This window comes from Ictalurus punctatus, chromosome 6 (genome assembly GCF_001660625.3).
Source record: "Ictalurus punctatus breed USDA103 chromosome 6, Coco_2.0, whole genome shotgun sequence".
NCBI classification, from domain to species: domain Eukaryota; kingdom Metazoa; phylum Chordata; class Actinopteri; order Siluriformes; family Ictaluridae; genus Ictalurus; species Ictalurus punctatus.
Genome location: NC_030421.2, coordinates 11,524,394 through 11,542,020, shown reverse-complemented (window position 1 = coordinate 11,542,020; position 17,627 = coordinate 11,524,394).

Below are 17,627 nucleotides of genomic sequence, written 5' to 3'. Positions count from 1 at the left end.
TAGACAGAGAACTAGGCAACTGAGCATATACTTCACAAATACATAGTCTTCAAATAGTCCCTTATATAGTGTGGAGGGAGTGCGCGTGAGATTGGCAACAGGTGTGTGTGTGATTAGAACTCCGGGGAAGGTGAACATGCACATGTGTGTGTATGTGTGTGTGCGTGCGTGTGTGAGAGTATGTGTGGAAAGTGTAGTCATTTTCGGCCATGTTTGTAGTTGGTGGTACATTCTGGGAAATTAAGTTGCTCGTTTGCTGTGATATGACAATTAGGGACCTACGTATATCTACATTTAGATTTATGTAAAGAGGTTTTGTGACATTGTTAAAAATACAACACAAATAAAATGAATAAAAATGTATAGAAAGGTGGAGTATAGGACTTAAATGGATGTCTATTAGGTTTATATTTACAGTAATGCATGCAAGTGGACCAAATGAACACAGTACCAATTAAAGTGAATGATCGTATAATTCTTTTCCCTGTTGCAGATTGCCACCATTGTCCCATGAGATGGTCTGGAGTGAAACATTGAAATTACATGTCTATATGATTTTTTTCTGACTTTATAGCTATGGGGGCTTTTGGATTTTAATGGGTAATTAACAAAATACTGAAGAAATCTATTAAAGTTTTACATCAACATGGGCAATTAGATAGGTCTCTGTTCAGGACGCTTCAAAGGATTCACAGCAAATACCAGTGCTTAAATATGAGAGCTGTGGACCCACCTTAACCCAACTTTGTGTTACTAGGATAAGACTCTCTATCCATTATGACCTTCATCATGAATGAATGTATGATCTGCCTTCAAGGCTGTCCAGGTGGTGCCTATTCTGTTAAAGTTCCCAATAAACTAATGTTGGCAACTACCTAAGAGTTTCTCTATTTTTTCCCATTTCAAAAGCACTTGAATGGCTTTAATCAGTTGTCATTCACACATCTCCAGGATCCTAACCAGTCTGGCTTCAAGTCAGGAAACTCTAAAGAAACTGCCCTTGTGGCAATTACCAACGCTTCATGCTGCTAGGTCAGCTAAACTGTCATAATGCCTGATCCATCTGGACCATTCTGCAGCTTTCAACACATTTAACCATATTCTCCGAGCCTTGGAATCAAAGAGTTCAGAACAGCCACAGGGGCTGCAACTGATCCAGAATGCAGTATCCCAATTTGTCTTCAGTCATGTCTCTCCACCTGCTGTGTTCCCTTCACTAGCTTCTTGTAGCTGCCAACATTAGATTAAAAAACCTGATAACTGCCTAGAAAGCAAGAAATGAGCCAACTGCTGAGACTTGAGGTGACTTCCTATCTTCTCCCTCATCCTCTTTGCAAAGAAATGTCTACATAGCACTTTGCATACACTGTTTTCTGATAATAGCAGATCAGCCATGCTCTTTAAAAGCTGCAAAAAGGAACAGGAATTGGGAGTCTCCTAACTTCAACAAGAGTCTTTAACATACATAGACATCTAATGTATTCATTAACTGTATCTGATGTAGTGCCATCCATGTTCCAGGAGAGTGGTGCACATTTTAAACTAGAAATGTTAACCGCACTGCTTCTGCACTACTCTAGCAACACTTGCAATATGGTTCTATACTAATCAGCAGTATTTCTACTTTTCTAAAGATCTGTTGCATATATGGGATGGTCATTCAACAAGCATTTATTTATCTTTATGTCCACTAGGAAAGACACTTTGGAATATATATGAAGATCAAGTATTCAGAAAAATATAAATGTTCAAAAATTAATGATGTAGAACCATCTCAACATTGTGTAAGGTCTGTTAACTCTGACATGTCATTCCCAAGGGAACATTTAATAGCTGATAATACATACTTTGTGCTCTGTGTGACAGATCATACAATATACTGAGCACAGACTGTTTATGGGATTAGTATAAGGAGCGTTGCCTTTCACATACACAAATGCATATTTGTGTGGAGTTGTTGAAAGCCATCTAACATGACCATTAGCTAGTGGAGCCAAAACATTACACAGCCAGACAGATGGCTTATTCTCATTGTTCTATCAAGACAGTTAACACCAGCAATAAACAGTCCATCACAACGAACGGCTAACACAGTGTAAAAATTACCACTCAATTAATGCTAATAGTGGCACTGATCAGCCTTTGCTTTTTTTGCAGGGTCTGAATTTTCCAGACCAAATCACATGCAATACAACTCTACATCTAATTAGAAAATAAAATAAAATAATAAATAAATAAATAATAAAAGTGTTTCTTGGCTTGTGCTAATTGTTTATCATTGTTTTAACTGACACAGCTCTAGTCTGTATTGAGAGTGTGAGAAACGAGATTCAAGACACTGGTGTGGTGGTGCATGCTGTACATAAAATGCACGATTGTTTCTCCCCTATTTAATGGTCCCAATTAATAATCAAACTATTTTGATGCCATTATCACTTCACTTGAATTACACTTGTCTGAACTAATAGAAGCTGATTTGGTTGTAACCACTTACACAACAGGAGGAACCACAGGTCAAACAAAAACTTGATTAAATGAGACTATTACTACAATATAGATATTAAATATTATACAAAATATGACATGACATAAATATGCCTTTTTTTTAAATTGCACGTGCATGGGGATTACAGTAGCTTAGTGGTTATCATGTTTGCCTCACAACTCCAGGGTTGGTATTGCATGGAGTTGACATATTCTCCCCGTGCTCTGGGGGTTTCCTCTGAGTTCTCCGGTTTCCTCCCCGAGTCCAAAGAAATGTATTTGACTTATTGACTGATCATTAATTTTCCAAATTGTACATGATGTGGGTGCGATTGTGCCCTGCGATGGGTTGGCACCCCATCCAGTGTGTCCCCCACATTGTGCCCCGAGTCTCCTGGGATAGGCTCCAGGCTTTCCATGACCCTATGTAGGATAAACGGTACAGAAACTTGATGGATGGATGGAATACACATGCAATTTTAAGTACAGAAACATTACTGGAACACCGACTGCATCCCAGACCTCCATCACCCAACATAGTGGAACTTATTATAACTGCAAAGTAGAAATTATATCTGGAATGAGGTGTTCAACAAGCACATATGAGTGTGATTGTCAGTCCACATACTTCTGCCCATATAGTGTATGTACAGACACCAGCAATCTCTGCTGCTTTCTTCCAAGCTTTATTTTTCTTCATAATCGCTCTTTACACATTTAATGAGAGGTCATATATGAGAGGATAAGCTGAAACCAAGGTTTCCTTCCATTTTTGCATGTCACACAGTAAATGGGAACTAATTGCAGGTAGTTTGTTTAATGGAGTGCTGAAGTGGGTAAATGAGTGACCTCAGTTGACTTTGAACACAGCATAACAGCTGGTGCTAGCCAGGTCATTTCTAGTCTTGCCTAAATGGTTGTTGTTCTTGGATTTTCACACATAACCATTTTAAGGGTTTACACAAAATGGTACAAAATGCAAAACTATAAAAGCTTTCAGTGGATCATGTGGATGAAAATGGGTCCTGAATCAGAGGAGTCAACAGAGAATTGGGCAGGCAAACAGACAGGCCAGAATCAGGGAAATCTGAAAAGTTTTCAGTTTTGGTGAAAAGAACGTCTCACAATCCACCCTGAATGACTTGCATATTAATCTCTATCATTAACATGATAACACCACTTCAATGGTGTCCAAGATATATTTTGTATTGTGGTACAGTGTCATTTATTGCTCGCTTCATCTCAATATTAAAGACAGTGATGCAGTGGTGTTTTAGTCCTTAAATTTGTCTATCTCTCTCCCCTCCTCATCTGTTTACTCTGTTCAAATGGATCAGCTTCGGAAGCTTTAACTTTTATGCTAATTGCCGTTAATGTTATCACATTCGTCATATCATAGACTGCTAACTAGCTGGGCAGAGTGTTTGCTGTAATTCAGCATATTCTCATTAATATGATGTTCAACACCTTTCAACATCAACTTTTCCACTTTTGTCTTTAGGAACTAACAGTGATACCTGAGCATTATCCCTTTTAAGAAGTTTCTTACATAGGAGTTTTTTGTGATTTTTGAAGCCTTGATTTTGATGCAGCTTTTCAAAATACATGATGCAAATTGCAGAGATTTTGTGGAAAACTACTTCAATTGGTAAAATTGCAGTTGCACGAAATTGTTTTGCACGGTCTTTCACAGTGATGGTTGTTGGTAAATGAGACCTTTTAGCTCTACTCGTGTTCTGTGCATGTGAGTCAAAAAGGGCGTTTGCTGAATGCGTGTTGTGATGATGTCACATGATGCATCTTGGACCAAATCTGTGGTAATTTTGAAAAATTGCAAGCTCCTCTGAATATTGCGGCGTTTGCGTGATTTAGCATTAATTTCTGCGATTACAAAATTGCTAAATCTTCGAGGGACTGATGTTTGAGTGATTTTTTTTCTCCTATAAAACACCATTGTAACTGTGCTAGCATTGTCTCCCCTGTGACATCAGCAGAGCAGAGAACCACTACCTTCTCACAGGAATAATGTAAACACAACACCCACCAACAAATTACCACCAGAATAGCTAAGCACAGCACACATATTTAAACATAAACATAATGGGTTTCAGAGTGGAGGTTTCCTTTAAGAAAAATCCAAAGACTAGAAGGCACCTACAGTATCTCCAGTAGGCACTTCAGCATCAAATCTGGACCATGGAAAAAGGATAATGGTTGAATGAATCCTTGGTGATGAAAGGATCCAAACTTGGCAGAAGCAACATCAAAGTGTCTTGTTTGGTGGGATCAGTTAAGGTTGGTAATGGCAACATGGTGGTGTGGGGAATGTTTAAATGGTACACATTAGGGTCCTGAACCCACTGATTTACTGGATGATAAAGCACTGTGAGACAAGGCAAGTATCATTACTGAATGGTTCCAGATATATTACAGAAAGTTTTTTATTCAGCCTGTTTAAGCATCTTGAGGAATGAGGTGGAAAATACTGTGCAGCTGAATTTGCAGCAATTGTGCAATGCAGATACATTGCATTTCTGTGTGTTACAACATTACTGCATGACACATTCAGCATTTATTAGAAGGAGACATACTAGATCATTGTACATAAACTGGCAATGGCAGCACACACACACACATACGCGTGCACACACACATACGCGCACACACACACACACACACACACACACACACACACATACACACACATACACACACTGTATTTACATACCCATAACTAACCTCCTACACACAGAGGAGCATATATACCCATGGGAGAATGCACACACACATTGTAATGATACCTTTGCATGTATACTTTATTTCCTCATGCCCTTATTATCTCAGTGTCAGACTCATTCTCTCATTCTCTCTCTCTCTCTCACACACATACACACACACTGGCAGTATACACAATTCTGTCTCCCTCATAGCCTTATGTTAATATACAAACACCAATAAATGCACAAAGTGAAATAGATTTATTGTTTAATTTCACTCATGTGCATGCATGAATTTCACTCCAATGAGATGTCTTAGCTCATCTGTTGATTTTATATTAATTTACACAAGAGCGAACCCCCCCCCCCCACACACACACACACTTGGACATGTATATTACTTATATTTTTCTGGCACAGATGCTCAGTATGGCAACCATAATAAATATGAATAGATGTTACAGACAAGGGTAATAAAGCTAATAAATGTTAGTGAGTTTGGGTTTACAGAGACATCTAGGGTTTGATTAGTGAAAGATAAAATTTGGAATAAAAAGGTTCATGTCGTAAATGGAACTGCAGGAGAAAATATGCTGAGGATGGAGCCTGAGGTGTGTGCATTATTAATATTTTACTTAATCCATGAGTTAATTTTGATTTGGCTTGCATGTGTTTTTCTTGTTCTTTTCCTCCTCATATTAACTTCCTTACATCAAGCCTTTTTGTGAAGAAAGGAAAGCCATATTACCAGGGACAGTGAGAATGACCTGGATATATTTTTGTGATCATGCACACACTTTTTTTTTCTTCCTTTGGTGTTCTCTCCTCTGCCGTATAGCCAACTAGAGAGTCTGTGACTACATGCTACTAGCATGGTTGAGTGTTTTTTTCCCCTCACCATATGTACCACATGCTATTTATTGCTGTGTCTCTGAAGTTAGCCAATTTCACATCCCCAGCTGTCTAGCCAGCAAGCAGGCCTGTGGCTAAGTACTGCTAGCATTACTGAGTGGTTTTCACTTAACATACTATTCACTTTTCACTGTATCTGCTAAGTCAGTTGGACTTCCCCTAATATGCAGCTCTGGCCTGGAGTTGTTTTTTCCTTCACACAAGGGACCATTCATTCTCTCCATCTTTTTTTTTTTTTTTTTTTAAATAAATTTATGACTATGATCCATTAGTCCAGAATGTACTCTTGAAGACAAGACTCCCTAGTACATGGGTATTGTATGCCTTTAGCTTGGGGTGCATTGCACAATTTTCAAAATTCCAAATACAGAAATCCCAAAAATAGATGTAGCTGCCATCTCAGAATAATACAGCACTATAGGGCTCTCATAAACTTATGACGACCTTTATGAAACAGACAAGGTGCCTCTTTCTTCTATGTTTAATAGGATTTTCCGCCTTGTTTAGGTCCTTGCTTAAGAGCCTTTGCAAGATGCCAAACTGCAGTGGGTGTCTTTGAAACCTGCCATTTTGATAGCAATCACTTCAGCAAACAGAGTGGGAGAACTGCATGCTCTGGAGATAAGCTTGCTTTGCATGCATTGGAGGCCAGATGACTCTCGGTGTCTTCCTTGCTGTGCCCGGTAGACCGGATTATTTAGCCTGGATGGCAGCCATCTGATCCTGTCACAGAGGGGATGTCTTATCTAAGCATTGATTGTACCAATGAATAGTGGACATCATCACCAAGGCGTACAGACAGGCTTAATGCCCAGCACCTACCATGATATCCAACAGTACACCACCCCTTGGCTATTATTTAAAGGTGTGCCAGACCTAGAAGTATGTGCTGCTGCTACCTGGGTATCAGCATGTTCTTCAAGTTCTACATGGTTTTACATCTCCCTTTCCCAGTAGTGTGAGTGTGGCCTTCATTTCTGATCACCTTTCTATAAATGTTAACCCAAGATAACTAACTAACTATCTAACTAAAAATTTGGTCATCACTTTTTGACTTTGTTAAAAATCTTGGTTTGCATGTACACTTTCACAAGAATCTATCGAGATTCATTAAATTCCATTTTTAGTTGTATAGCACTATGGATATTTTCATAAAGCAGCTTTATAGAAATCCTGATATATCCTCATTTTAAATTTATCTCTAACTGATAAAAAACTCTCTGAGATGACATGAGGAAGAAACCTTGAAAGGAACCAGACTTAAAGGAAACCCATCTTTTTTTTTTTTGTCTTTATTTATTCATTTTCATATGGTTAATTTACACGTGATTCATTTACATGTGATTCATTTACATGTGATTCATATTCATGAGATTCATATTCAAGTGATCCATTTTCATGTGATTCATTTACGTATGATTCATTTACATGTGATTCATTTTCATGAGATTCATTTTCATGTGATTCATATTCAAGTGATACATTTTCATGTGATTCATTTACGTATGATTCATTTACATGTGATTCATTTACTAATTTGCTTCTCTTTAAATCCAGTTTTAGACTGTGATATTACAAAGTCTTTCCAGATTATTACTTGCTACACTGTATGAGATAACCCCAGTAAAATTGCTTGAATTCTATAATATAATTTGTTCACCATGTTAGGTTAAAATCCTCTAAAAACAGATTCGCAATTAAATAACATTACATCCTTCAAAGCACTGGCATGTTCTGCTTACTCTCACAATCCTCCAAACACCCACACACCCAAAGTCTCCATAAACAAATGAGACAGCAGTGTATCCTACAAAAACCAAAGGTTGTCCACAATGTGAAAACAACTCAGAGAGTAAGCTGGACTAACCAACAAAATTACCAAGACTGATAAACAGTCTGCACACAATAATAAATATAATGTCCTTACCTTTTAAAGACTTGTAACAAATAATATAACAGTGTAGCACGTAAAGCCGAGGAAATAATACTAATAAAATTAAATAAACAGAAACTCTAACCCAGTCAGACCATCAAAACAGAGAAGCCCTTAATACAGAAGTAAATTTTAAGAGGAGTGAGTCCACAAAATCTAGGTGGAGTAATGCAACGACAGTATCTTCAATAAAAATCCGAATTCGGTAGAGCTGGAAGTGCAAAAAATAAAAATAAAAGAAGAGCAAAAAAGACTCTGCTGTGTAGGTGATGCGGTTCACCCCGATATCACGAGTTTAACATAGTCTCCTGCTTCCTCCGCTGAAATAAAGTCCTTCTGAACACCGTTATATGTAATGCGAAGCCGAGCTGGGTGAAGTATTCCATAGCGAGTGCCCTCAATACCACGAAGTTGACGCTGAACCTCATTAAATACAGCCCGGGCCCGGGCTATCTTGGCTGTGTAGTCAGGGAAAACGGAGATGGTCAAATCCCTCACTTTAATCCACTGGAACTCTCTTGCACGGCGAAAAATGTCAACACAGTCACTGTGATAGTGGAATCTGCACACAATAGCTCGTGGTCGTTCACCAGGCTTGGGCTTCGGCTGAAGGGTCCGGTGGGAAACCGGCTCCTTCAAAACCGGCTCCTTCTCCAGACCAAACACCTCCTTTAACAAGGCTGCTACAGCAGCAGTTGAACATGTGTCAGCGCCTTCTGAATCTCCCACTATCCTAACGTTATTGTACCGTGACTTCGACTCCAAATCCTCACATTTATTCTCTAATTGAGTTACGGTCGCAGTGAGAGACTCGATAGTAGTCTTCTTGTGAGCTATGTCATCGGTGCAACCAGAGAGCGCGTGATCCATTTCCCCAACAGAACCTTTCAGTGCTGATATGGTAGCATCTGTAGCAACTTAATCACTAGCCAGCTGTATTTTCACGGCCTGCAGGTCAAGCTGGATAGTAAACAGCGCTTCCCCGAGAGTCTCCTGGAGCTTCTGGAGCTCCTTTTTAAAAATATCGGCGATGTCCTTCCTCAGTAAAGCCAGCAACTCAAGCCTGAGTGCAGTGAAGTTAGGGTCACCGCTCGGCGATGTGGATTCAGGGGGAGAAGGAGGCTCGCTCACGGTGCGCACACTTGGTCTCAGTCTGAATGCTACCACAGATTTTGGTGTTCTTTCCAGACATTTTAACGTACCACAAAGTTAAAATTGCAAACAAGGAAACAAAGTAGAATAAGTCAAAATCTATTGTATCGCCTAAAAGCGCAAATTAATTACAATTTTAATCAAAATCAACAGGAGCCTCCAACTTCGCGTCCTACTCCATCGAATTCCGAATCAGGAAACCCATCCTTATATTGTTGGCACCATATTATAAATAATTTCCCATCTTTAACTACTATCAACTGTTAAATAATGGAGATTGAATTTCTTTAGGCTAAAACTAAATTGGCAGTTATTTGGAGGTTGTGAATTTTTAAATTTGTAGGCCTTTAATTCCCAAAATCAAATGGGTGTTTGGGAGGTGAGAATTTTGAATGGGTTCACTGGCCAAAAAAAGATGGAGGACCCCTATATAAATAATTTAGCTAAATTTACAGTTCATTTCATTATACAGTTATTGGTAGGTTATCTTAATAAATGAGCTTGTTGCCATTTCTCTATGTACACTTCCAGTGCATTATGCAAAAAATTCAGCACTTGGCTACTGAGACATAGTAGCTTACTAACAGTTGAAACTAGTTAATTTCCAAAATAATTAACAAAATATATTATATATATATATATATATATATATATATATATATATATATATATATATATATATATATATATATATATATATATATATTGTATAAAAAGTATTATTAATCTGAATTTTAAATCGGAATTAAGAATATTTCTAAATACCACCTAGATGTTTGTACACCTACATAGAACGAAAGGGAGTACATAAAAATCTCAATGAGGAAATTCTGCACAAATACAATGTTTAATTCATGGTTTTCCTTGCAAGGCCCTTTTAATTGGGTTTTGGACTTTAATAATAATTTCAATTGTAAATCTGCATTGAAAAGCGTGTTATTCATGTTTAATTGCTGTCTGTTCAATTGGCACAGAAAGTAATAACTAAATCCAATTTTGTACACTGAACACAAAACCCCCTGTGCAAAACTTTCTCTCATAAATATTTATTCAGGAGTTTAATCACTTTTTTGACATTGATGCTAACACTTGTTACCTCAGATGCCTATTATTTTCATGACATTTACTTCCTGTTTTAGACATACTTTATCATCAGACTTGGACAGCAGCACACAGATTTTCCTTTTGTGTACCCTGTTTAACGATGGCAAATGAAATAATATGCCACCTTTAGATCATGATGACAACAAAATGGCAACAATTGAAGCTTTGTTGCCCTCCAAATCCCATTCTCTGGCCAGTAAAAGATGAGGAAATGTGCAGGCGCTTTCAACCAGTGACGGACATAAGTGATAAGGCTCACAATGGACTCCATCGCCTCTAATTCTACAATGCACTCCCTGAAGCAGATGGGTGATTTGCATAAGGATGCACTACTAACGGTGATTGCATTGGGTATTAGGTGTATTAAAAATAGCTTAGCCGAAGAGATACTTCATGTACTGATTTGATTAGGGCTCTTAAATTGGTCATAAATGAGATTCGAATATATAGAATCTTTTGTGTGTGTGTGTTTCTGAGTGGAGTTAATGCCTAAAACCACCTTTTACCACTATTATGCATAAATGTTGCTTGATGTCTAAAGATTTAATGCATCTGCTTTTTTCCCCAATCATGTTCAACATCTAAATTGTAATTTCTGCTTAGACCATGTAAAATATAAATCAATTATTAGAATAAAAACAATATAACATTCAAATTATAATCACAAGTGCATCATTATACAGTACATAGTCAAGTAGGAGAGTAAAATATCAATTGCCATTGATTGAGATAAAAGAGTGTTAGTTATGATTCTGTATGCTACAATCATTTTTATTCTAGTATTAGATTATCAATTATTTTATTTATTTATTTATTTTTAAACAGCAAAGCAGTCAATCCCTGGCCAAGTAGACATCTAATAAATAAATGACCAATGGCTCACAGACCACAGTTATACAGATAATTGGAAAATGTTATTAATAATTTGAAATTCAATACTATTCACACACAAATTCATCTTACTTTCGACAACTTTGGATCCCCCAGATAAATAGAAGAACTTTGCTATTTGAGCACACAGAGACAAATCTTATCATGAACTCTGGCAAGGTTTATATTTATGTTGAAAGAAGGTTAAACCTGCCGTTGAAGAATGAACTGGACAAATGGGAAGAGAAAGAAATAAAAAAGACAAGGTCTAGTGCCCCAGTCCTCATAATGTTTATTGACTCTTATAGCACTTTCATTTCCTCAATAAAAGGGCTTTACCTAAGCCAGCTATCCATCAATGTCAAGCAACTGAACTACTCTCTTTTCACACTTTGTCTCATTTTAACTCTCTCTCTCTCTCTCTCTCTCTCTCTCTCTCTCTCTCTCTCTCTCATGTTCTCTGATGTAATGGTTAACATGTTAGGCCAAGATTACAGCTTACCTGGATTTAAATATGCTATGTGTAGTGTCTACAGCAATGCTACAATTGATTTCCAATAATTAGCAGGGCGAGGATGGGTATGGCACGAGCCATATTCACAAGCCTGGGTGCCTTCTCGTGGCGACCACTGGAGACGATGGCTCATGTCGAGCCACTCGAGCTAAAATCCAGGCCAACCCCAGGTCAGGCTAACCTTCTGGCCAGGGGTTATTCTGCTGGTTACAGAAAGAAGGAATAAAAGGAAACCTGGCCCCTCTGGAGCCCAGGTTGTAGGCAGAGGCTAAATAGTTGAAGAGGCGGGCTTTTTAACTCATGGTGACTGTCAGACTACCCACGTGTGTCCAGATTGTGGCAGAGAATTTCCTTCGGTGCGGAGCGTGGCTATGCACAGACATCACAGACACCCCGTAGAGTTGAATGCAAGTAGATTAGCTACCCTCTCTACGAGGAAACTGGTATGGTCGAGGGATGAGGACAGCACCTTATTGAGACATGCTAATAACACCTGCCGTAAAGAGATGATGAAGAAGGAGCATTTGGCTCTGCTGAAACAGTATTTCCCAAATAGATGTTTAGAAGCTGTCAAGGAACGGCTTCAACATCTTGGCTGAGCCCAGTATTAGAGGGGGGAGTGAGAGATGAGTCGGCGATGGAGAGGTAGGAGGAGGTACCGCTCGAGCCGTCTCCTCCCATTCGCAAGATCCAGAGAAAGGTTCTGGCGGGAAGGCGACATTGGATGAAGGAGGAGGAAGATGAGGAGCTCCTGTGGCAGGCTGATTTCCTGTGGAGACAGGATATGTCAAAGAAGGAGATCACCAACGTATTGGAGAAAGTGATTGAAGGCCGAACAGCAGATGCCCTATGAAAGAGACTGCAGATGTTAGAGTGGATACCCCCGATCATACCGGTTACAAGTAGGAACACCCAAGTGGAAGATGCAAGTGATGACACATCTAGGAGGACAATTACCAGGACATTACCAGTTCCTTGTTAAGTTTGGGCCCTACTGCACAGCTACAGTCAGTTTCCCCTGTGAGAGTAGATACCCTACAAGACTTCCCTATTGAGGTGGACAGCTACAGGGATGTGCCCCGAGATGGATGGTGAGGGAGGCTGCTTGAGAAGGCCTACAGCATGTTAAGTGATCCGAGTTTGGGAGTGGAAGAACTGAGAGATTTCATAGTGGCCCTTAGAGAGGGGAGTACTAGGAAAGAAGAGGCAAGTCAAGCCCTGAATGCCCATGCAGAGAGGACGTTTCCATCAAGATGGACTCCCAGGCCTCCTAGGAGAAAGAGGGTGAAGAACTTACCCTCAAAGAAACTGATTAGAAGGGCATGCTATGCTAATATTCAGCGTCTCTATAATATCAGGAGGAAAGATGCAGCGGTGACAGTGCAGGATGGCTGATGGAGAGAGTCCCATGTTTGTAAGGACTTCCATTGTGAGGAGCTAGAGGAGTACTGGAGGGACATTTTCAGTAGGGCGTCAGTGATAATGCCGGAGGGGTCTGTAGACAAAGCGGCTGAGCTGGAAGAACCAAAGTGGGAGATTATTTAGCCAATTACAGAGCATGAAGTTGCGGATGCGCTGAGGGGGATGGGAGACTCTGTCGCTGGGATGGATAAAATTGAGATTAAAGACCTGCTTTGATGGCACCAACCCTCATTGGCCAGGCACCTGAACTTTGTACTGGCGATGGAAGAGCTGCCAGATGTACTGAAATCAGTGACAGTGGTCTTTATACCTAAGACCAATAATCCAACGCATCTGGGAGACTACCGACCAATGTTAATTAAGTCGGCCATCACTAGGGTCTTCCACAAAATTATAGCACGCAGACTTTGTAAAAACTTGAAGTTCTCCCCTCTTCAGTACGCATTCCTAGAGAAGGATGGGTGCCTGGAGGCGAGTTCTCTTCTGCACGCAATAATGAGGAGGACCCACGACAATATTGTACCGGTTGCCATGGCCTTTTTAGATCTGACTAAGGCATTTGACACTATTTCACATGATGCCATATTGTAAGCAGCTGGTGCGGGAGGTATTCCAAGACCATTTCTAAGCTACCGCAAGCATCTCTAAGCAAACTCAACCATCTTTTTGGGTGGTACTACATCTAAATGTGGGAGAGGAGTCCGACAAGGTGATCCACTGTCTCCAATCTTATTCATCTTGGCAATGGACAGGGTGGTAAAGGCGGCGATGCCCGACATCGGAGTGGACTTTGGCGGGAACAAGGTGGATGCTCTGGCTTATGCAGGTGATAGACCAGAAAGACTGCAGGGGAAGCTAACTGGTTTGGAAGAAGCCCTATTGCGACGTGGAATGGGAATTAAAATCAAGAAGTCAGCAAGCCTTACAATCGCAAAAGATGGGAAGAGGAAATGTTTGGTCTTGGTACCAAGGGATCTCTTGACAGCGGATGGAGTGATCGCCCCAATGGGGGTGGCCTCGGTTCAGAAATACCTGGGCCTGAACCTTACCTGGAAGGGGAAGGTAAACCTTAAACATATGGGGAGATTGGATGAAATGCTGAAAGAGGTCTCGGCGGCGCCATTAAAACCATTTCAGAGATTGGAGATAATGAGAACTCCTACCGAAGCTGACCCATGAGCTGGTGCTTGGGAATGCTCATAGGAACACCCTCAAAAGGATGGATATCCTTGTGAGGGTGAGCGTGAGAAGATGGTTGCGGCTCCCCAAGGACACTCCCTTGGCCTTTATTCATTCATGTATTTGGGAGGGTGGTATAGGCATTCATTGCCCGAGTTCATCAGTGACCCTTGCACAGGAAAAAAGATTTGAGAAGCTTCTGAACACTAGAGACAGCTTCTGCATATCCATTAAAGATCAAAAATCGTTTGGGAAGATTGAAAGGCAGATCAATCTTCCATATCGTGTAGCTGGGGTGACTGTCGCAAATAAAAGCAAGGTCCAGCAGGTATGGGCGGCGCAGCTGGGTGACTCAGTCGATGGTAGAGAGTTGACCATCGGCAATGTCGACAAAGCTAGCCACCTCTGGGTACGTAAACCTGAGAGAGTATTTCCCGGGTTACATCTCAGAGGGATACATTTGCGAGGTGGTGTTCTGTCGACAGACGAGGTGGATGTCGTCTGTCATGGTGCGTGCAGTGTGCGGGAAATGCTGAACCACGTACTCCAGGTCTGCGATATCACACACGATGCCAGGTTTTCCCCTCCACAACAGAGTTATGTGCCAGACAGAAAAATTTGTGAAGAGGACAAAATCTAATATCTGGATGGAACCGATAATTCATACCAATTCGACTTTTATCAAACCGGACCTGGTAGTCGAGAGTGAGAAAGAGGTCCTAATTATGGATGTGTCTGTGGTGGTGGCGCCCAGAATGGAGGAAACATGGAGAATTAAGAGGTAGAAGTGTAGGTTGTCGGTAAACGATGCGTCGATACAAGCATGGAGAAACACTGATAAGAACATAGAACATCTACCTCTGGTATTCTCCAACAGAGGCCTCTTGTATGAGCCATCAGGGGCCGGCCTTCAGAAAGTAGGATTGACTGAAAGAGATCTGAGCGACCTGTGCTTACTAGTCATCGCGGGGTGAAGTGCTATGACCGATACATGAAGGGTGACCTGCTAAGGTGGTGATATGTTCAACTGTGGAGCCATTAGCGTCCGGTGGGGTGCCTCAGGGCTAAGTGCTGATAACAAGTGTAAAATAGCAGCGATACAGTAGCAGGAATGTAGAAAAATAATTGGGTGGCTAGACCCAGATCTAGAATGTTTTACACACCTTTTCTGTATGCCTAAAAAATATAAAAGATAAAAAAAGATAAAAATATATCTTCATGAACACACCCACACACATTTTATCATTGTGAGTGCTTGCTAATCTCCTTAACTAACATTTATCACACCCAAAGTCAGTACAAGCTGAACAGGATATTTTATCTGGATTTATCAGGATTATTTATCTGTCCATGAGTTTTCACATCTCTCAAATACCCCAAAATTCCTTCCCTTGAGGAAGACAATCCAGCTAAAAAAAAAAAATAAAAATAAAAAAAAAACAGAAAAGAAAAAACGAGTGCTGGAAGGAGGATGAGGTGCTGCTGGAGGATGCGAGGCTTTGAGCACATGAATAAAACATGCGCTGCTCACAGGAAATGCAGTTGGAGCTTAATCGCATTGCATTCGTCCTAATTAATGCAAACACTTGTCTGAACACTGAAAAGCTCAAATAGGACTTCCCTTCACTGGGTGCTGGAAAGCAAATGGCATCCTTCAGAAATTATTAAGCAGATGTTCTCCAACACAACGCCTGACAAAATCTGGAAAATTTGCACCCAAGTGAAACATGCTAATGGTAGGCAAGTTGCATCCATTTGTATTTATGTATGCATGAATATTATATGGTTATGTGACCAAGATCAGATCAAGACCTTGTGTGGATGTAGTGTGTGAGGAGTTATGTACAAGTTTTAAAAGAAGACTAAGAAATAAACAAGGCTGTTCATTTATTCAATTTCTTTTCACTGTACACTGGCATCCCGTCCAGGGTATCCTCCTCCTTATGCCCTGAGTCCCCTGTGATAGGCTCCAGGCTCTTCGTTACCCCATGTAGGATAAGCGGTACAGAAAATGGATGGATGGATATATCATGGAAGCTCAGCTATGGTTGCCAGAAATACTGACACACCTAAAAAAAAAAGGCAGATACCCTTAAAAGTGAGGCAGAGTACAATCTAAGCATGTAGCCATGCATTTGAGGGCTAAGGAAGTTGTTCATGGCCCTAAACTACAGTTAGACAGAAACTTAATAACACCTAAAAACCTTTCTGTTACTAATATAGCACCATCCATGGTTCTTTCCACCACTGTTGAAACTAAAATGTTTTGCTTGTATTCAAATATTCTCCCAAATGCCTCATTTCATATTACACCAAATCTTTCTATACAGTTATGAACAAGCATGCATATTCTCAAGATATCCATCATCACGTCGATCACTAGTTGCTAGCATGTGGCACTCTCACTGCTGTGGCCCCAGTTCAATTCCTGGTCAGGAAACCAACCCCAACCACGGGAGGGTTGCATGAGTCAGAAACCCGGAAAATGGGAAGGGTTGTCTCAGCAAGAGGATCTGGCACAAAACTTGTGCAAAAATTTAAATGTACAGACAGGTGATCCGCTGTGGCGACCCCGAAAGGGAGCAGCCAAAAGTAAAAAAGTTATTTATGTCCACCATGTTTTTTTCACAGTTCAGTGTAACACCACATATAACCATATCTACTGTATATTTAAAGCATGTCGGGAAACTGTATTTTTAAATTATGAGTCAGCCGGAGGCTTAATTAATAGGAGGATGGAAAAGGCAATATTATCCAGCTGCCTACTGCTGGAAATTGTGTGCACACAGTACAATGATGCAAAATCATTGAAAATAGAAGGCTCTTGTCACACACAATGACATTTCCCCAATAATATGGGCTTTACACAAGCCAACTGTCCATCAATGTCAAATCTCTCTTTCTTTTTCTGTCTCTCTCTCCAACTTTTTTACTCTTTCTCACACTCTCTGAAGCACTTGCAGAGTAAGAAGTAGAGAGTAACATATTAGGCCAATATTGAGAGCTAGCTTAGGCTTCATAACGAAGCATCATGTTAAGTGGCCAAGCCAGATCTAAATCCAAGTGCATCATTTAATACATAGCTTCAATTTAATTAATTTATTAGAATTTTTTGTACAGTCCAGAGACCATGCTTGCTTGTCTGCCGAATCACAAACCGATGGTGCTTGAGAGAGAAATATCACACACCTTTTCTGCACAATATTGTATTTTTTTCATACAAACACATTCGAGAGAATTCACTGTCACTGTGTGGCCACTGGGCCTTTGCAAAAAGTTATTTAAAACCATACACTGTACATACACACACCGAATGAAGGAAACACCTCCTAATCTCTTG